General features: G+C 42.4%; 1 protein-coding gene and 1 long non-coding RNA gene across 3 annotated transcripts in view; both read left to right on the forward strand.

The window, feature by feature from the left end:
- Positions 1-22614, forward strand: part of Shisa9 (shisa family member 9) — a 302431-nt gene that overhangs the window by 24518 nt on the left and 255299 nt on the right. The window lies entirely within an intron of this gene.
- On the forward strand, positions 1817-20900 carry LOC128123289 (uncharacterized). Its single transcript, XR_008222630.1, has 2 exons — positions 1817-5960; positions 6065-20900. It is a non-coding gene; the product is annotated as an uncharacterized LOC128123289 (long non-coding RNA).

The following is a 22614-nucleotide window of genomic DNA, read 5'->3' on the forward strand; positions in this document are numbered from 1 at the left end:
GGCATTATGACTTGGGGCTGGTTATATAAAAATTATCACTGTATTTCTACACTCTATCTATTGTTGTGTGATATTTGTACACTCTGTGAAGATATGTTGCTGTTATTGGTTTAATAAAGAGCTGAACAGCCAATAGCTAGGCAGAATGTATAGAAGGGACTTCTGGGATGGGAAATACATAGGACATCTGGATCCTGTACGGTGTTTTGTTGACTTTGAATTCTTTAAATGCTAATGTACAAAAGCCAATGGCTACTGAGAGACATTGGATTATGGAAACTGCTAAATTAAACCAACCTATATATTAAAAAAAGGTCTTAACTTCAAAATGAAAGTCAGAAAATATGTTACATTAGGGGAGAAGTTATGCCTTTGTTTCCACAGGAAACAAAAAGTTAGGATTCTTTTCAAAATTAATGAAGATCAGCTTTGATTGAGGGAGACTTCCTGAAAATCTTGGTTACAGACATAAAAAAAGAAACCAAGAAAGAATACAGGACAGATGATGTATATGCTGATCCCTCTACATGGGAGCAGCTCTAAGACTGGTTCAGATTAATGATTAATCTTGTTGGCTACAGAGTCCTCATGACTTTATTATTACATGCCATCCTTTCATATGGCATGGATAGAGGTTTGATTATACAGTCCAAATGGACTTATAAAGTTGACAGATGTCTTTTCCCTACTCAAACACAGAAGAAAAAAATCATCTTTAACTGACTTGTGCATACCACACATTACATAATTGTGTAAATACACACACACACACACACACACACACACACACACACACATACATATTTAGACAAAAGGGGGAAATGTTGTGAGATAGTTGTACACTGTGTGAAGATATATTGCTGTGATTGGTTTAATAAAGAGCTGAACAACCAATAGCTAGGCAGAAGGTATAGGCGCAGCTTCTAGACAGAGAATGGAAGTAGGAGAAGATGATTGAGGTGCACAGGAGATGCCAGGAGACACAGAGAGGAAACAGGATGCACAAGATGGAAGAGAGGTAATGCCATATGCTAGAATGTAGATAAATATGAATGGGTTAATTTAAGTTATAAGAGGTAGTGGGACAAGCCTAAGTTAAAGCTGAGCTTTCATAATTAGTAAGAATTCTCCATGTCATTATTTGAGAGCTGGCTGGCAGGACAGAGAAAGGCTCATCGCAATCTATGTATCTGGATAAATTTAATAATTAATCATCTGTCAATCTATCTGGGTATAGTTAATAGATACATATACATATTAAACAAGATATGAGAAAATGTATGGATCTTCTTAAAGTTACATGGCAAAATTTGTCTGGTCAATACTGCTTTTTAAAAATAGTTTTTTAAATATTTAAGGCACAGTGAATGATCACAAATATATGCTGACTTGGCAGTTCCATGGGGATCTGTAAACATTTGCAGTGATGTGTACAGTGACTCACTTGTTGTTAGAAGGAAGCCCTTTGAGATATTCAAATACTCAACATTTTAACAATGTACTGAATTACCGAGAGGCCTTGAGTTGGAAGTTGTGTGGAGGCAGAGTGGAATATTTACTGTTCACTGTTTCACTGTGAACACTTTTGGTCTGATGATAAATTAGAGGTGGCCAGACCCAGATGCCAAGCTCTTAATTTAAAGCATGCTTTAACTGTTCTAGAATTGCCTCCACCCCACGGGACTTATACTTGCTGTTCTCTTTTCTTGCAACATGCTTCCCTGTGATCCTCCGAGGGCTGGCTCCTTCTCATTGTATTTCCCAAACTGTTGCTGTGGTTTGAATATAGAATCCCCACCCCCCCACCCCCCGCGCCCCCACCCCCGGCTCATGTTGAAGTCTGAACACTCAATCTTCACCTTGTGGCTCTAGTTTGTAAGGCTGTGGAACCTTCTGGAGGAGTGGTGTGGTGGTTTGAAAGAAAATGGCCCCCAGAGGAAGCAGCACTAATAAAAGGTGTGATCTTGTTGGAGGAAGTGTGTCACTGTGGAGGTGGGCTTTGAGGGATCATATATGGTCAAGCCACACCCAGTGAGACAGTTCACTTCCTGTGCCTGTAAGATGTAAAACTCTCAGCTCCAGTACCATGTCTGCCTGCAGACTGTCATGTCCCACAATGATGATAATGGATGAACCTCTGAACTGTAAGTGAACTATCCCAATTAAATGTTTTCCTTTATAAGAGTCGCCATGGTCATGGTGTCTCTTCACAGCAAAAGAAACCCTAACTAAGATAAGCAGCTTAGCTGAAGGAAGTGATCTTGGAGGTTTAGGTGCATTGCCACTTCCTATCTGCTCTATGCTTCATATTCCATCAAGATATGAGTCTCAGCTGACCACCGTTGCCCCATGGAGCTGCCTGTGGTCCTGATTTCCCTTCAAGATAGATGGCATCCCTTCAAACTTTCTGGCCCAAAGAAACCCAGCCAAGTGTGTTGTCACAGCAACATGAAAAGTAACAAACACCTGTTCTCTCTTAAAATGCCTGCTCTGTGAAAAGCCTCTGTGTAGAGCTGCCTTGTAGGAACTTGCTCTGGGAATTTACCATTTACCTTCCTCACAGCTCATGTCACTGTCTAAACTTTTTCTCTCTTTCCACCAAGATGGCAGACACCAGGGTGCTTTGTCTGACTCATTCCCTACTGTATCCCCAGTACCTGGTGCACAGTAGGTGCTTGTAAAAAATTGTTGGGTGAATAAATGTTGTCAGATTACAGTACTCGGCATATTTTATCAGATGCATTGCTCCTATTGTTTTTCTTTGTAAATCCTCTGGAGTTTTACTCCTTGTGTACTAAATTTTACTCCTTGTGTACATTGTATCTGAGTTTAGTAAATATTAAGTCATGTGCCACGAGAAGTTGTTGTGCACCTTGAAGAACTCACGAGTCTGTATTCTGACATTGCTGGCAATTAGGAAATGTCACACAAAGGCAGTGTTTCCCAAGTTCAATCTACTGATCCAATCACAATTGATTTTTCAGTAGTATTTCCCTCAATTTCATTTTGTTTCTCTGCCTCACGATGTTCTATCCATGCCAGTTCTCGATCATATTAGTGTCAAAGCAAACTAAAGAGGGAATTGGGTGTGTTTAATATTTATGAAATGACTATGTTGTGTTGATATGAATAATAAAAAAACTTAGCTCTGGAGAGGCAAAGTAACCTTAATAATCCTCTACTTAGGATCATAATATTGATTTTAGTGTGTTACCAAACAGACTATCTGTGACAGCTATGTTTCACATTTAATTATTATAGTCTGCTGGGGGGAGGTGGTGGTGCATGCCTTTAGTCCAAGCACTCAGGAAGCAAAAGCAGGTGGATCTCTGACTTTGAGGCCAGTCTGGTCTACAGGGTGAGTTACAGGACAGCCAGATTATACAGAGAGATCCTGTCTTGAAAAACAACAACAACAAATTATTATAGTTTAAAGGAAGTTTAAAACTCAGAGGGTGAAGATGTATAGATGAAGGAAAATGAAAACCCACAGCACACAGGTCACTTCTGAATCTTTGACCAGATCATTGCCCAGTGGCAAGCCCTAAGCCCTGGTTAGCAGTAGTAAGAATAGAATGTTTAGAAAATGGCCTGTAGTGCTGTAGAGCAGTGGTTCTCAACCTCCCTAATGCTGTGACCCTTTGATACAGTTCCTCATGTTGTGGTGACCCCCAACCATAAAATTATTTTGTTGCTGCTTCATAACTGTAATTTTGCTACTGTTATGAATTGTAATGTAAATATCTGATATGTAGGACATCTGATAAGTGATCTCAAAGGGGTCAAGACCCATAGGGTGAGAACCCTGCTGTAGATAGAGGGAGAGGAGAAAATCCTTCTTGAAGGTGTTTCTCTGTTTTGTTTTGGTTTTGAGTTTTGATTAGCACATACTAATTATACATATTTGTCTTGTAACGACATTTTCTTACATATCTGTACTTCTTTGATCACGTTCACCGCCCCTTAACCTCTCTCCTCCCTGTCTCTCCTTCTGATTGCCTTCCTCTCCCCAGCTAGTCTCCTTTAATTTTCACATCTGTTTAGAAATCAATTAGTTTAATCAAGGTCACTTATAGGAGCATGGGTGAGAGGTTGTTCACTGGAACATGGGCGACTCTGCAGTGTCTACACCACCAAAGAAAATGTCTCTCTCTCAAGTAGGGACTTCCCTTGTGCTTTGATCTTTGATCTCTGTGTATCCCATTGCAGCTGTTCATTTTTTTTTTATCAAGCAGCAGATATATGTAAGCCATCGCTTAAGGTATATTCAGGTGGAAAGTGACCAACACTGATAATGCATATTGGTTAGCTGTGATATGCCAGGAGTTTCAATATATTACCTCATTTATTCTTTTCAATGCTGCAAAATGGATGGGTTTACCCATATTTTAAAGATGTCTTAAGGATCTTTATGCTATATGTAAGCAGACACAGACTCTATATTTAATGACCAGAGAGAGCAGGATTCAGGTACACTTTGGTCTGACTCCCAAGCCTGGATTCTTTCTTCCATCCGAAGTTGAATGGATGTTCCAGTATGAGTGCTGTCACTGATAACTGATTATAACTGCCTGAAGTGAAATACTGAAAATGTATTTCAAGACTGTATTCAAACCAAGAGTGCATTTAGTGTTGTGATTGCTTAGTCATGCCTGCAGTGAGAGGGCATGAGTGTTGTGATTGCTTAGTCGTGCCTGCAGTGAGAGAAGGCATGAGTGCTATGATTGTTTAGTCATGCCTGCAGTGAGAGCAGCATAGGTTAGTTCTTATGTACCATATATTTTTACTCTTATCTCTGCTACAGATATGATAAAAGACCCTCAAAGGACAAGTGATTTTGTAAACCAAGTGAGATACATAAGATATGGTACAGGGGAATATAAACCAAATTGATAGATCAAGAAGGCCTCAAGTGTGAAGTGCATAACATATGGTGTTTGGATATGTAGTAGGCAATTAGCATATCTTTGCTTAATGAATGAGTGAACATTCAACTGAATAGTTGAAAATGTGACAAATTCTGGTTCCTTGAGATCATCAAGAGTTCTGCCATTTCGTCAAGTCCGAGTGCCTTAAACCATCCATCAACACCATTTCTTTAGTTTCTGATCAGAATGCTAATCTTGATTTATTTTCAAATCATCTATTTGTAGTCTTGCAAAGCTGCTGTAGAAAAATGGGAAGTTCATACTGTTCAGTATTCTTTTGTAAAATTATTACTGTGTGTGTATTGTACGAGGAGGGAGTGCACATGCTACAGAGGATGTGTGCAGGTCACAGAATAGCTTTGTGGCATCAGTTTTCTTCTTCCACCCTTTATATGGTGCTCTAGTTTGATTGCTGTGACAAACTCCATAACCAATGCAACTTAAGAGAGGAAAGGATTTATTTTATTTACACTTCATGGCTATAGCCCATCAGAGGGAAATCAGGGGAGAAATTAAACCAGGAACTGAGGCAAAATGTTGCTTGCTGGCTCACTCACAGGACCATGTTCAGCTAACTTTCTTATATAGCCCAGGACCTCGTACCCTGTCCACAGTGGGCTGGGTCCTCCTGCATCAATTAGTAATCAAGACAATCCCCCAAAGACATGCCCATAGGCCAATCTGATTTAGGCAATTCTTTACTGAGGCTTTCCTCTTAGATGGCTCTATACTGTGTCAAACTGACAAAGCTAACTAGGACACAGAGGTTCTGGGAATTGAACAGGTCACAAGGCTTGTACGGCAAATGCTTTTATCCACTGAGCTACCTTGCCTCAGTATTCATTATATAGAGAATAACTTGTGTATTCTAAGTTTATTCATATCTTTTTATTGTATTATCTAAGATGCACTGTACTAATAAATTAAAAACAAACCATGTCTTTGACTTTTAGAACCTGTATTTCAGTAAGGGGAGATGGTCTGGTGGTTTGAAAGAAAAATGGCTCCCACAGGAAACAGCACTATTAGGAGGTATGGCTTTGTTGGCGTAGGCATGGCCTTGTTGGTGGAAGTGTGTCACTGTGGGGGTGGGCTTTGAGGTCTCCTATGCTCAAGCTATGCTCAATGACACACAGTTCACTTCCTGTTGCCTGTGGATCAAGATGTAGAACTCTCAGCTTCTTCTTTGGCACCATGTCTGCCTGCATGCCACCATGTCCTGCCATGATGTTAATGGACTAAACCTCTGAACTGTAAGCCACCCCAATTAAATGTTTTCTTTTATGAGAGTTGTCATAGTCATGGTGTCTCTTCATAGCAATAGAAACCCTAACTAAGGCACTCTCCAAAAAGCTAATAGATAAAAATAAATGAGAAATGCTACTTAAGATAAATATGGGGTAAAATAAATGAAGTGATGTAGTTAAGCCCAGCAATACTCCTGTGATGAAGTGACAGTGAAGGCCAGACTCAAGGGTGAATGGGAAGGGACAGGAAGGATGTGAAGAGTGGGTGGAGAGGTAATCCTAGACTGGAAATGAGCAAAGCTCCCATGGCAGGAACACAGTTCACATTCTTTGTTAAGTGGGACTGTAGTGTGGTGAGAAAGGGAAAAGGTTCTATCAGTAAATGTGGAAAATGCGATTCAAAACTGAGAACAGAGTAAAGTACCAGTCATAGACCATAGGTGGAATATTTAAAAAGTGTAGTGTGATTGTGTGTGTGCACATGCACATGTGTGTGTGTGTGCACGTATGTGTGCATGTGCATGCCATTGCATGTCTGTGGAGGTCAGAGGACACTTTTAGGAATCAGTTCTTGCCTTCCACTTCACTGAGGAAGGCTTTCACTGTTTCCTGCTGCTCCACTCCACCAAACGTGGCCCACGGGCTTCTGGTTAATTCTCTAGTCTCTGCCACTTTTCTCATCTTGGGAGGGAGTGCTAGGACCACAGAGGCTCACTACCACATTTGGCTTTTTATGAGGGCTTGAGTGGTCAAACTCAGGCCTTCAGACTTGTGCAGCTGACTTCTTTTCCCGAGCCATCTATGTGTAATTTTTGAGCCACAACTAAGTCTTGCACTATTGGGTATCTACTGTGCCTACATGCTTGATCTGGTCATCACCTGCTTCCCAGTAGCTGTGACATTAAACACTACACCTTAGAAAAATTCTGCAAAACCAGAGCTCTTTGGGCAAATAAATGAGAGACTCTAAGAAAAAAATGCAACAAAGCCATTTGTAAGTGTGCTTATTCCAGTTTTTCAAGCTGATATATCTATTAAACATCTGGTGTGGTAATTATTGATATCTGGGGGAAGTAATATTCTGAGAGCCAACTTTGAAGAATGTTAGTGGATTAATGCTTACCTGGCCCTACTTAATCACCTCCTATGGTGATAAACTCATTATGTCCCAAGGCAATCCATCCTGTTTCCAGGCTGATTTCATTGACAAGGAATTTGCCTTATGCCCATTCCAATATTCTCAGCCAAACCCCTTAAAACAGCTGCCAAAGGAAGCCAAAGCTAAAGCCATTGGTAAGTCCCTTCCCTCTCCTCTCTGTTGCCCAGTAGCCTTTACCCTTTAAGGCTTGGAGTCACTAGTCCATGTCACAGTGTTGGGTTACAAGCAACAGGAATCAGTTCTACAAAAGGCGAGGGAAAAACCTAACATTTGGAAGAATGTGGGTTGGTTCATAAAACTAAGAAATATACGAGTGTCTCAGCTTGGGGCAACAGGGACACAGGCACTACTTTCTGTCATCTGTCTTCTGCCCTCTTTTTGAGATTGTCTTATTACTTAGCACAGACTGACTTTGAACTCACTATCCTCCTGTTTCAGCCTCTGGAATACTAAGGTTATAGGATTACAGACATGCACTGTGCTATGGTTTGGACATAAAATGGCCTCTGTAGGTTCATGTGTTTGAACACTTGGTCCCTAGCTAGAGGCACTGGAGGTAAGACTGTAGAACCTTTAGGAGGTTTTAGCCCCACCCAACCTCTGTTCTCTCACGGCTTCCTGACTTTCTGCTTCTGCTGCCATGATGGACTGTATCCCTTCAAACTGTAAGTTAAAGAAGCCCTCCCTTAAGCCTCTTCTTATCTCAGTGACAGGAATTTACTAATATATATGACCATGCTCAGCACCAGGTATTCTAACCATATTTGTTTTTCAGAGCTACCTTGAAAACATGAATCACTCCAATCATTTTTCTCTCTTTGTGTCCATTAAAGTTTAAGGGCCTAGAGAAGGGTCTGACTGCTCCACATTGAGTCACATCTTCAACCCTTGTCCTTGAGAGAGATAGATGTTTTAGGCGTTAGTTTTGCTGCATGTAAGGATGGAAAGAGAAGTCTATAGAAAGAAACCAAGGTGATGACCAGAAGAAGCAGAATATGGGCTTCTGGGTACTTCAGGGGGAAGCCAGCAAAGCCCCTTCTCCTGAATATCTGTTGTCTAATTAGACTTTGACATATGTCCAAGTCATTTCCATACCATTCAGTTTCACTAACATGACAATGCTGTCTACATGGTTCCCATGGCATGTGCCTCAGCCCCTGGAGTGCTCTTTGACAATGGGGATGTGTTTCCCTGGGGCTTTATTAGACAATCATGAAACCTATAGCATGTCTCCAACAAAAACTGGCTTGCATGATCATGAGGATAGATAGCCAAGTAATCAGCAGGGAAGTATTGGCTGTGCAATATACTGAGAAGGAGGTGTGAATAGTCACATGAGCCCACAGAGAAGCTTGTTTGCAGGAAGCTGCTAACAGATTGAAAGAACTTGCCTTGTTTGGTCAGAGGGGACTTTCATGGGATATGAGGACCTGTGGAGAAAGACAAAGTACAAAAATTCAGAACTGAGATCTGGGGAACTCTTGCCCCAAGCCTGACAACCCTTTCTTACGAGGGTCTTGTGAGGTTGTTGGGGTGGTAAGGAAAAGAGACCTTTAAGATAATTTGGAGAAGTGCTCCAGCAAGCTTAAGCACAGCTGCCACTACCTTACCCATGAAGTCTTTGTTCCAACCCTTCACCAGAGCCTTTTGAGGGTTGCTAGGAAACCAAGGATGCTTGAGCAGTTGTGATCTGATTACAATAATCTTCTAGGTTTCCATGGTTGGAGGAGGAGCCAGGCAGGCCCGGTGCTGTATTCTCTTACCTTACTGTGGAGTACAGTGAGCCATACGTGTCTTTCAGTTGTGTGAATTCAACTCTGTGATCTCAGTTCAGGGATGAGGAGAAGAGAATTGGTGGTGGGGGGAGAAAGAGTACGAGCTTGTAACATAAATAATTCAAGTGTTCCTGTCCCTCTTCCACACAACGAGCATATGCTAGAAGTGAGACGGGAGACATGCGTCTGCTTCTGCCTCAGACACACTCACTTCCCACGAGCTGCTCCAGAGTGTGATTCTAGCATTTAAAGATATGCATTTTTCATATAACTTGGCCCCAAAATACAAGTTAGTTACATCATCTGGTGCTTAACCAAGGAAATAGCCATCCCGAGGAATTTGAGCAGCACATGACTGTAGCTGCCCCTTCTTACCTCAGCTCTCTGCCTAAGATGGGGCTCCCTGTCCCATTCTGTGATATCCTTTCTTGGTAGCCGTGGGTGGTACTATATGCTTTTGCCCATTTGTAGACTTGCATGGCCTCGCTAGGAATCATCAAGGCTTACAAATTTATTCTGTGCCTGAGTGTTGTCTCTTGACATCACAGAAAGTGCTCCCAGGTACCTTTATCTAAATAGCAGACCCTCTGTGAATCATAGTCTTTTCAGCTTACCACTGACCTGTGTTCAGATTTGTTGGAGTTTTAGATGGTCTGTTGAGCTTAAAATTTCCCAGGATAGCTACTCTTGGCTTTCAGGATTGTCTTTTGGCCAGTAGTTTGTTCATTTCTGTGTAGTACATCTTTAAAAATGAATGTATTTGAATACGTTGATGTGTACATGCAGGAAAAAAGTCAAGAATATAGGCCAAATGTTGAATGTCCTCCATCCTCCATACCCTACCTTTCTTCTCTAGAGCCACCAATGGAGATCAGTTTATGGGCTGGTCTTCCAGAGATAGCCTATGCATTTGCTAATATTTATGAATATCCCTGCACCTTGTTTGACTTCACTCTGTAGGGAGTGTCTTACTTTGCTTGGACTTCCATAACTATGTACCACAGACTAGGTGGCTTAAGCATCAGAATATTTTTATGTAATGATCATGGAGACTGGAAAGTCAAAACCAAGGTATTGGCAGGTGAGGTTCTGGTGAGGCTTCGTAGAGACAAAAGAAAGAAGGAGTTTTATTTCTTTCTTGTAGATTCTCATTTAACTCTCATCTGCTAACAGTCCCTAAATACAGTGATGTTAGGTACTAGGCCTTCAATATATGAGTATGGAAGCAGGGTGTAGACATTCAATCTTCAGCAGTAGACAATGGAGATGCTTATCTAGCCAGTAGGTTTAGGCAAAGATGCATTATTACCTTTCCTGGAGACTGAACTGATGATGCTGGACGGCTGGTACTAGATAGGATGTTAGAAGAGGAGGGATGCAGAATTCAAATCTAATGGTGATATCCTGGAGGATGCATGGGGACCTCTGTAGGTGGACACTGCTGGTACTCAGATGAGCTGATGTCATGCTCAGTATGAAGAGTATAGACTTCATGAGCCTTTGACTTTTTGGGGGTGATTGTGAGAGGGACACCCAGGTTAAGATGTGGAGCCCCAGGTAGGAAAGGGAAGGAGAAAGCTCTCCTTGTTACAGTCTATACATTTTGGCAAGTCAGTTCTTGGTCCTTAGAACCCCAGGACCCCAGAGAACCCAAGGCCACAGTGGGTCTGCAGATGCTCTCTCACAGTTCAGCTATGGCATGTCCCCCTTTTTACACTGTCATCCCCTTCCCCATCCTGGGACCTCAGGCATGGCCCCGCTCGGCTTGTTTTCAGGCACTCTTTCTACCCAGGGTCCATTATTCCTTTTCAGTGTTCCATCCACATCTGATCTCTCCACATTTGCTTATGGTCATCTAGCTCTCATTCTGCCCTTTGGTTTTGTGCCTTTTGACTCTCATTGGGGATGTTTGTCTTTTTTTCTCACTAGAATGAAGACTCTATGAGGGTGCTAACCACTTCTAAGTGTTCCCCACCATGTCTAGCATGTACCATGTTTTCTGAAAACACTGGATGAATGCTCATTGGGAGAACACATTCTCTTGCTGCTTTGGGAAGAAGAATGCAAAAGAGAGGAGAGGCCCAGGATATTTTCTTCTGAAGGTCATTCATTGTCCCAGCACATTTCCTCCCAGGTTTGTTGTTAGTGGGATGCACATTGTGTTTGCACTGGGCACACTGTATGCTTGTCCCTTGGCACTCATTGGGAGTTGGTTGTCCTAGAAACTGAACGCTGCAAATGCTCAAGTTTCTTATACACAAAATAGCAGAGCATCTGCATATATCCTGTGTAGGTTACTTATAGTACTTAATGACATGATTGCTAAGTACCTGCTCTACCATCTTAGTTAGAGAATAATGACAAAAAAGCATTATATACACCTTATGTGTAGACACAACTCATGCCTCTCTCCAGTATTTAGTGGAATTGATTGACAGAATCTATACATGGGGAGAGCCACTGCACTTTGAATGGAATTCTACAGTTGACCAGTGATTGTCATTTACTTATTATAGCTCTCATTCACATAATCAGAGATGTTGTCACTGGTATAAATAGTTGTTTTGGGGATTTGAAATCCTAAATTTGTCTAGTTTGTGCTTTCTTCCTTTTATCCACTGTCTGCATGTCCCTGCCATTATCATGACAGTCAATGGAACATTCCAGAAATGATGATAAATATGTGGTACATAGCACTTACCCAATGTAGAATGGGGAACTCTGAAAGTCCTTTTTAATAGATGTTGTCACAGTAGAGCCCTGTTCTCTTTGGGCAGCAATAGAGGTCTGGAACTCAGGCTTTGCTGCTGCCCAGGCTGTGGTTGGAGTCCAGGCTATGGCTAGAGCTCAGGCTTTGTTGATGCCAAGGCTATGGTTGGAGTCCAGGTTGTGGCTAGAGTTCAGGCTTTGTTGGTGCCAAAGCTATGGTTGAAGCCCAGGCTGTGGCTGGAGCCCAGACTGTGGCTGGAACTCAGGATTTGCTGGTGCCCTGGCTATGGTTGGAGACCAGGCTGTGGTTGAAGGCTGTGATAGACACATTTTTATTAGGCTTAACCCCCTCCCATTTGATTCTGATGCAGATGGTCATGGGCAATAATTTGAGAGATGTTGCATTTCAAGTTCTATATGGCCAACTAATTCTTCCTATAGGGTAAGTAGTAGATAATTTTGGAGTTTTAAGAGTTGACCATCCTCAATATCTTATTTTTGTAGTTCCAAGGATTGAACCAAATGACTTTTGCATGCTAGACAAGTGATCTTCCCCTGAACTCTGTCCCCAACACAAACCCAACACTACATTTATGTTTGGAGTCCTGTGTGGCCCTGCTGAGAAAAAAAGGAAAGCTTGGTCAGATGAACTGAACCTGAACAGGGGATTCTGGCTGGGATGAGTCTGTGATACTCACTGTCAAGGTTATGAGGCAGAGGCCAAGACAAGGGGCTCTGGGATTGGAATCTCTGAGGTTGACTCTTTGTTGATGGAGTGACCTTGGGAAAGTTGTGTAGGGTTTCCCTCTTCCTATAGGAAACAGTGTTATTACTTAGTGCCTTAGATCACTGTGCAGACAAAAGAAAATAATGCATGTCAAACCCTTGGCACAGTTCCTAGGGTAGCTAAGAGAAACAAACACATCAAAAGGAAAAACAAAACAAAGATCCTGTCTTCCCCAGTGCCACTGTTATAACATTGTGTCTGAAACCTGCCCTTGTCTGTGGTACTTAAGTGAGGCACATTGTTGGAATGGATTTTATCAAGTATAAGGGCACAGTGCAATATTTTTTTTGTTTGTTTGTAAGGACAAGTAGCTTCGAACAATCTGTTACTTGGGCTGGAGCCATCTGAGATACTCAGTGTGGTGACAGCCTGGTGGGAACGTGAGATTGAAACAGCTTAAATTAATCACAAGCAGGAGCTGAGGAACAGGGGCACTTCAGAGGACAGCCCCTGTAGTTTGCTGGTGTATCTGTATAACACTTCTCAGACCTGGAGGGCAGAAGGTTCCCAGCTTCTTGAGTTTCCTTCTGTGGTAGACAAGAGTAGACCATTCAGAAGTTGGTGCAAAGAGCTGAGAATTAGTAGTGGCTAGTGTGGGGGAGCAGTTCCTACAATGTTCAGCTGTAGAGAGACACCCCCACCCCCAGAACATGTGTGCTCAGACCACATCATCTCTGTCTAACCCCACAGAATCAAGTGCTGGTTGGAGGTGAGTCCTTTGGCAACTCTAGCAGAATCTATCAACAGCAGCCTTGTAAGTCCTACTGGATTTCCTGAAAGATGACCATCAGTGAGGTCACCATCCTTGCTGTGCTCAGCATTTTTCTTGTTGTTTTGATACAGAGCCTCATGTCACACAGGCTGTCCCTGAACTTACTATGTAGGCAAGAACGCCCTTGAATCTATGATGCCCCTACCTCCACCTCCTAGGTGCTGGGATTATAGGCTTGTGCCACCATGCCTAGTTTTATATAGTGCTGGGGATCGAAGTCAGTGATTCTTGAATTCTAAGCAAGCACTCTACCAACTGACCCACACCCTCAGTTCTCCACTCAGTGTTTCTCTCTACAAAGCCTACCATGCTTTGAGAAGTACATGCCAGGGAAAGAACTTTGCTTCCCAAAGGTTCTCAAATGTTCCTACCTCATGCTTCAGGAAAACAGTGTAATTGACCAATTTCTTGATCAATTGATCAACTCTGCTTGAAAGAGCACATGGAAAATTGAAACTGCAGAGACCCTCGTCTCTTGCTGCCTGTTTGGCATCTTTCATGGATCTTGGACTACATAGGACATGTACTATGTCAGGAATTTGGAGTTCCTGGTGACAGAAACCTAATGTAAAGAAGAATGTGTTGGGCCACGTCTGACCTGTAGACACTGCTAGATCTCCAGTGTTTCTAGGACTTTAACTTTGTCTCTTCATCTATAGATATTGTATATTTTGTGTAAATTATATATTTTCTCTTGACTTAATTTCTAGACAGTTATTTTTCTGAAATGGCCATGTCATTATCAGTAGCCAGAGATTGTGGTAATTTCTAGTGATCCAGAGATCCAGGGAAGGAAAGAGGATATTTCTCCACAGCTGCGTTGAAAACCACAAAAAGTTTATGACTAGCCTGTGGGAAATAATATGCACCAAGGGAAACAGTGCTCTGATTGGCTAGTTATGGGTGAGGTGGTGGAGTCATCTGCCCAAATCTCACAGGCAGAGCAGAGTCTCTGTAACAGGGAGGTGGTGTGTGTGTGTGTGTGTGTGTGTGTGTGTGTGTGTGTCTGTCTGTCTGTCTGCCTGCCTGTCAGTGATATTTAAAGGGTAGATCTTCAGGAAGAGATTCTAAACAGACAACAATGACAAATACACACATACCTCTGTACTAATTTATATTTTTACTGTGTTCAATGTGTGATTGTTTATTTATATTTTGCTCTCTGCCTGAAATCCTTTGTGAAATGAGGTGGAATAAATAAATGATAAGATGTGTAAACAGACTGGATAAACAAGTCAGTGCATCGCTCCATACAAAAGGAAGGAGGGGTTGTTTAAAGATGAGCAGAAGCTTCAGAATTTGCAGTGAGTTGAATCAGAAATTTTCTCCAAAGACTCAGGCTTTAAAGTCTTGGTCCTTAATGCAAACTTCAAGCTGGGATTTTGTGGAAGTTATCATCAGAACTGTGATCCAGCTAATAGATCAGTCCATTGATGGATTTGTAATTTGTTGGCATTGTTGGAAAGTGGTAGAAAATAAGAGGTGCCTGCTTGCTGGAGGAAGTAGATTCCTAGAGAGGTGCCCTGGAAAGGTGTATCTTGTCTCTAGCTGCCTCTCTCTCTCTCTCTCTCTCTCTCTCTCTCTCTCTCTCTCTCTCTCTCTTTCACTCCCTCACCCCCTTACTGTTTCTTGGCTATCAGATGAGTAACCTCCTCTACCATATGCTGCTGCTGCCATTACCATGATCTCCTGAATTTGCCTTAGGCTCAAAGCAATGAAAGTATATGACAACTGAAACCTCTGAAACTGTGAACCAAGCCAAACCTTTCTCATCAGTTGCTTTCTCAAGCATTTCATCATAGTAACAGAATATATTTGAGTAATGCAGAATATATGAAAGAAATGCAGTTGTCTCTTGTTGTACACTGCACAGCCAGGACCTCTGCGATGAGCATGGCTGTTGTGAGCTCATACCTAGCGTGGCAGGTGGCACATAATATCAGCACTAGAGAAACTGAGGCAGAAGGATCATAAATTCAAGTCTAATTATTTCAATGAAACATTAAAAAAGCTTCCCAAACCCCATCAAACAAAAAAAGCGTATTCCTCCATTTGTAGATGTTTGGGATGGGGGTGGTTCATATAATGTGTATCCCACACAGTTTAATACCAAGAACTAAGAGGGAGACAATATCTTAGAGTTCATATCTTTCTCTACCATACTGCCTGATACCTAATTGATGTTCAATACAGTTCTTTGACTAAATGAACTGGCCCACTTTGAACCTCTTTATCTGTGCTGTCTTGTCCTCTAGACAGCTACATTCTTAATGAGTGCGCATGGGTGTGCACATGTGGATATATGTGTGCACATACATGTGTGGGGGTGTGCAAGCAAGCATCATCTTCAGGTACTATATGTTTTTTTTGTAGGCTTTCTTGATGGTTTGGAACTTGCCAAGTAGACCAGGCTGGCCAATGAGCCTCAGAGATCTGCCTGTCTCTGCCTACACAGTACCACGATTACAGATACATACCCCCAAATCAGGCTTTTAAAATGTGAGTTCTTGGATCAATCTCAGGTTCTTGTGCTTGCAAGGTAAACACTTTGTTGACTGAGGCATCTCTCTGTTCTCCAGTTTCTATTTAGGAGTATTAAACATAATTGTGTGGGCTTACTCTCAGATGCACACCAAGCACTTACATGTCAGCTTTTAAAATCTCTATTATTTTTCCAGGAATGCTGCTGAGCCCAAAGCAATGCCTTTTTTTAAAAATTTAAATTTGCAGTTCTGGGATATAACCGAGAGCCTTGTGCATATCAGGGAAGCCCTCTGCCTCTAGGTTTGTGAAAAGTCGACCTTATATATGGAGCTGCCAGGATGGACTAGACTGAAGCAAGTAGGGACTGGAATGTTAGCAACAGACAGGTTCGAAAAGTCTCTCAGAGGGCAGATCTCTGTGAAAGCATCATGTGGGCTTTCTTGAAGCCCATAGTCCCCAGCCAGAAAGTAGCAAGGAACCCATGTGCTTTCTCTTTCCTTTTCTTTTTAAATTTATTCTTCTCTCATATATTATATCTGGACCTCAGTTTCCCCTCCCTTCTCTCCTCCTAGTCTTCCCTCACTCCCACCTCTACTCTCCCCCAGATCCATTCCTCCTCCTTCCCGTTCAGAAAAGGGCAGGACTCCCAGGTATATCAACCAAACACGGCATATCAAGCCACCCATGTGCTTTCCCACATCTTCTTGCCTCTTGTTATGCCTGGAAGAATTTTTTTCAATGTCCACATGCTGGCAGGGCCAACTCAATTTAATTCCCCCAGAAGCAGACAGAGCCTGAGACAAGGATTCGAGAAAAATTCCTTTATTTGGGAGGTGATCTCAGGAAGTACTATTGGGGGGATGTAAGTAATGGTGTGTTATCAGGGGATTACAACCATTGAGAGCTTGAGTTCTATACTGCTGGAGAACTATGGGAGAGGGGCCAGAATCTGTCCCCAGGGACAGGAAAGCAAGTATACCTGGAGGAGGTATAAGAGCACATCAAGGGGACATAATGTGGCATAGAAACTTCTCTCCAAGGAGTGTGTGGCTATATCTGGGGGAGTAACTAGTCTATGGACAGAAGGTCCCTGGAGGCTCATTTGCAGGGAAAAATTGCATTTAGAACCCCAAACTTTCTTCAGGGGAATGCACAGTCTGGGGTGTTTGAAACACAAACACATTCAAAAGCAATTATTGGAACCATCATAAACAAGTCTGGTCACTTCAGAAAAAGATGTAAAGGACAGTTTCTGCCTTCACAGGAACACCGGAAAGAGAAAGGGCCATTTCCATTCTGGATGTGGGTGAACAGCAAGCAAGATACCATGTGATTGTTCCCAGAGACATTGAGATGAAATCTCTCACAATCTATAGACTATTTTAAAATTCAGTGTTAACTATCCAATGCCTTTAGGATAACTCATTGTCACTGGACCAATTTAAGTCTCATTAATCACACGAAGGAAAGAACTTCCTGCCCCTTGAAGCTGGTAGTAACCAGCTGTGAGCTGGAGGGATGTTTCCCATAAATGGAACTCAAGTGGTCTAATTATGCAAAGATGGGAGCAAGAAAGATCCTCCTGAGTAGGGACATTATCTTGACTCACAGTTGTCAATCTCTGGCTCTGCTGCTGGGCTTAGGACTACCTGAACTGGTAGAGCTGGAGGATTTTGAAGATAGTGGTGGGAATCTGTGGGTTGCTTTTGAGTACACATGAAGCTGACTAATGACCTTTAAGGTAACATGATCTAGTCTCTATTTATTGGTCTCTCATTTACTGAAAACATATTTTGTGCCAGACGGTAGACTGACCACTTTGAATACAAATTCATACTGTTTGTAACACTTCCATGAGTTGTGGGTCCTTGTCCTTTTTATAGATATAAAAATTGAAGTTTGGAGATGTTAACATGTAAATAGCTATGGTTTGAGCCCTGGTCTGCTCATTTCCAAACCAAACCAAACCAAGCTCTTTAACCATTGCATGACAGTGTGTTCAGTTGATCCAAAGCTTATCAGTAAAGGGACAGTTTCCTGACGTTGGAAAACAAGGATAAACAGAAGAAAACCAACAACTATCCATTCTAAATGCCCAAAGAAAGTTATTGATGATGCCATTATGGTATGCTGCTGTCTTAGCATGCTTGGGCTGTTCTAAGTATAAACAACACAAGCCCACTAGACAGCAGCGAGTGCTGACATGCCCAAGCTCTAGTGCCAGTAGATTTGGTGTTGGGCAAGGCCTGCTTTCTCATAGATGGTGCCATGTTGAGTTAGGCATGGTGGTGTGTGTCTGTGATCCCAGTATTTAAGAGGCAGAAGCAGAAGGACTGTGGGTTTCAGGCCAGCATGGAGTATACCGTGAGATTGTAGACAAAAATGGTGCCTCCTCCTCATCCTGTCATTGTGGAAGGGACGTGCATGCTCCCTCAGACCTGCTTTATAAGGCTGTGAGTGACATTCGCAAGGTTCTGCCCTCAGTGTCTAGGAACTTCCCAAAGGCCCCACCTTTTAATATCATCACTTAGATGGTTAGGATTTTAACAGATGAATTTTGGGGAGACAAAATCATTCATATCATAACTAAAATCCTTTTAGTATTAATTTCCATTGTCAGATTTGGAAAAAGTCCCATATCCACACTATGACTTCTGTCTTGTTTTTTTCCAAATGGATGTTATGCCTCAAGTATTTCATTATTATTGCATATACTTGCAAATATTACTAAAAATTCTGTAGCATGTTATTATATGGCTGTATATACCCTCTTCCCCTTCCCTCCCCTTTCTTTCCCTCCCCCTTCTCTCCTCTATCCCTGCTTTCTGTGTTTTCCAACTCCTCCATTTTCCCCTTTCTACTCTGTCTTCTCCCTCCTCTCTCTTCTTTTCTCTCCCACATCTCTTCCCTCAACACCCCTCTTACTTCTCTTTCTTCTTCTCATCTTTTATTATTATTATTTTATTATTACTATTATTATTATTTGTGACTGAGAGATAGAATCTCACTATGTAGTTCAGCTAACTTTACTCTCCAAATTCTCTTTCTCAGAAGTTCTGGGGCTGTAAGCATGCACCACCATGCCTGGCTGTTATGGTTTCTTCATATTTAAAATGTGGATAATATTTTCCACCTTATAACTTTGTAGAACAATAATAGTTAGTAGGTGTCTGACATATGCTAAATATTCAATAAATATTTATTCCCCTATTTCTCCGAACCCAGACAAGTTCCCTAGAATCAGAACCTGAAATGGGAATTCTTGTGCAAGACACTTCCTTGGGAGAGCTCTGGAAGGGAGGGATGGTAGTAAGAGAGTAGGCAGGGGACAAAAGAGGCAAGGTCTTCATTGGCATCCAGCCTCAGCCTGATCCATGGGGAGAGCTAGAGCATGAACTGTACCAGTTAGCCCCACACTGCAGCCATGGACTTATGCCAGTGGTCATCAGTTGTGGGTTCCTGATGAAGACAAGGATGCGAAACCTTTGCATGGGGTAAGACACCTTTTCTTTAACCATGGATGACTCAAGAGTGGCTGTTTCCAATATGGCAGTCCAAAGCCACTTGTGGCAATGAAGGGGCTGTCTGAGTGCAAATGTGCCATTGATGTAAAATACACATCAGATTGTGAAGGCTTAGTATGAAAAGGTCAATGTCAACATCATTATTTTTGTGTGTATTTATATATGTGTGGGTATACATGTATGTATGTGCATGTGGAGGTCACTAGACAATCTTAGGTGCCATATTTCATGTAATGTCTACTTTTTTTTGAGACAGGATCTTCCACTGATCTTAACTTGACAATTAAGCCGGGCTGTCTGGCCAGTGAGCCCCAGGAAGCCTCCTGTCTCTGTTTCCTTAGCACTGGGATTACAAACATGTGCCAGCACACCAGAAAACACACACACACACACACACACACACACACACACACACACACACACACACACACAACTATATTTTTCCTTTAAGGGAAACACACAGGAAAACATAAATTCAAAGTGGTAGATGTAGAAGATGTGTAAAAGTAGCTACCAGACAAGCTGCCCAAATATGTGTGGCTTCTAGAGGAGGGGTGTGGCCCTTAACTTCATCTGCCTTCCTTCATCATGAGATATTAGCTCTGTCAGGGCTTGGCCAAGTTTAGAAAAGGTTTGTATATTTTTCAGGCTTCCAAGACAGAGAATATAGTGTGGAGGAGAGAAATACATGATTACTTTGTTTCCAGTGTATGCTCTCAATGCCTGAAGATTCCCCAGCCTGTCTTTCAGTATTTGATTTCAAAGAGATGAACTCCATGGCATAAGGGAAGCTTAGGCAGTGAGGCCTTGCTGATGAGGAAGCAAGCAGCATTGTACTAGGTGCAGAAGTTGCCCCATATGTGGAGTAGAACAGAAGAGATGCTGAGGAAACAGTGGGAAGAAGAAGGAGAAGAAGAAGAAGAAGAAGAAGAAGAAGAAGAAGAAGAAGAAGAAGAAGAAGAAGAAGAAGAAGAAGAAGAAGAAGAAGAAAAAGGAGTTCATCTGCTTCCCATGTGTTATAAACTGAACTTCCCTTGGCCAGGGGTTGCAGGGGTGACCCTTTCACTGTATGTAGGAAGACACGCATTGCCAAGTTATGGATAACGTTGGTCAGGGTCCAGGCAATGGGTGTGCAGAAGGAGGGGATGCTAAGTAGAACTGCCTGCAGCAGCCGGACCAAGATGCCAGCAGGATGCCAAAGGCCAGCAGGATGCTCTGGCTATTCATCACTCAAGTGCTGGGGGTTTCTTGTCTATATGCCTCTCCCCTCACATTCATCCTTCCAGCTTCAGGACCCCATCTGGGTAGGGCTTGCCTTTATATCTGTGGGCTCGCCTGACCTTTTCCATGTGGGTTCTGGGGATGAAACTCAGGTCCTCACACTTGCAAGGCAAGCCTGTTACTGACTGAGTGACCTTCCCAGCCGAACCTCACTAATTTTTGTAAGTGGATTGTGTGTTATCACAATAATACCTTGAATATACTGGGTTAAATAAAACATTTTATTAAAATTGACTTGTTTCTTTTTGTTCTAAATGGGAAATTTGCTTCATGGCTCTCATATCTCTATTGGACAACATCACTCTAGAACAGGAGTGACAAGTTACAAGCTTTTTAATAAAAACTACTTCAGAGGGAGAGAGGGCAGCTTCTGTAGACTTGGCAAATCCTTTGGTCTCTGTAGTTCCTCAGCCCTACAGTCATGCAGAAGAATCAGACACAGATCAAACATAAACAAAAAGATATGGCTGCATGTCAATAAAACTTTATTTACAAAGTCACTGGATCTGGCCCCTAAGCTCTAGAAAATAAATTATGGAGCTGTGAGCAGTCTTGATATGGGCTCCTAGAGACCTGTTCCTGGCCCTGTGAACTAGCCTGGTGGAAGAATCTAGGGGAGACATTAATAGTTCTTCTCACTTACCCATTGGGCTAGGCTGGCTAGCTAGTGAGTCCCGGGACTCTACTTGTCTCTGTCTCCTTAGTTCTGAGATTTCAAGCGTATGCTACTCTGCTCAGCTTTCACACAGGGATAGAAATCAAGTCCTCATGCTTCATGGCTAGCACTTTGCAGACTGATCCATCACCACAGCCTCAAAAGGCTTTTCCTAGTATTTCCTGTCTTTGCCTTTGACCCCTAGATACTTTGGTTAGCATTAGGAGGAGGAACCTTTAGTCCTGGTAGCTTGAACTATGAAATTCTCTTCAATAGAGGCTAAAGATAGGGAAATACACAGAAGGAAGGAAAACAAAACCAAACATTTACTCCATTCTCGGAACTGGAGGGGAGGAACATATGTATGTCAATATGTCCCCTGAAGATGCTGCTTGGTATCCTGAAGGTCTGTGAGACTGGTCTACTCTGGAAGATGATGACACTGTCTTGAGGACTTAAATGATTTTTAAAAAATGACATATCCCTACAGCTTTTTGCTAACACAAACATAAACATGGAGTTTTTCAATTGAGAGTAATTAACATAGAATGCCTTAGGCCAGGAAATAATTAATACAAAATTCTGGAGAAACTGCAGCTCCGTGGCTCATGTTTTTTCAAGGTGGAATTGCTTTATTGAGATGATTTGGTAGTGTATAAAGGACTTTCTGTGGCCTTTGGGCTGAACTCAAATCTCTCCACTGGGTCTGTGTGTCTCCTCTGGCTGTCCTGGGGCACCGTCCCTCACTCCTTGTAGATGCAGAGAACTTCCCAGAGGGCCTTGCAGCAGTGCATGGTTGAGTCTTCCCTAGCTGTTACTCATAGTATTTTAGGATGGTCACCTTCACTGCCACGGTCCTCCTGTCAAAGTCTTTCTGTCCTTTGAGTCAGAATTGACATCTCCTTCTTGCCTTTCACAAATGTTCACTGGACTCTTACCATGTGCTGAGCCTACATGGGTCACCCACAGTGCCCGACTGATGGACATGTGAGTCAGACACTGTGCCCGACTTACACACTGATGAACATGTGAGCCAGACACAGTGCCCGACTTACACACTGGTGGACATGTGAGCCAGACACTGTGCCCGACTTACACACTGATGGACATGTGAGCCAGACACAGTGCCCGACTTACACACTGGTGGACATGTGAGCCAAACACAGTGCCCGACTTACACACTGGTGGACATGTGAGCCAAACACAGTGCCTGACTTACACACTGGTGGAGAGTAATGGTGAACAGGTAAATAAAGTATGCAAGGTCAGGAGTGATAAGGGCTGTGAATAAAA

The sequence above is a fragment of the Peromyscus californicus genome, unplaced genomic scaffold (genome assembly GCF_007827085.1).
Source record: "Peromyscus californicus insignis strain IS unplaced genomic scaffold, ASM782708v3 Scaffold_3__1_contigs__length_106647218, whole genome shotgun sequence".
Lineage (NCBI taxonomy): Eukaryota > Metazoa > Chordata > Mammalia > Rodentia > Cricetidae > Peromyscus > Peromyscus californicus.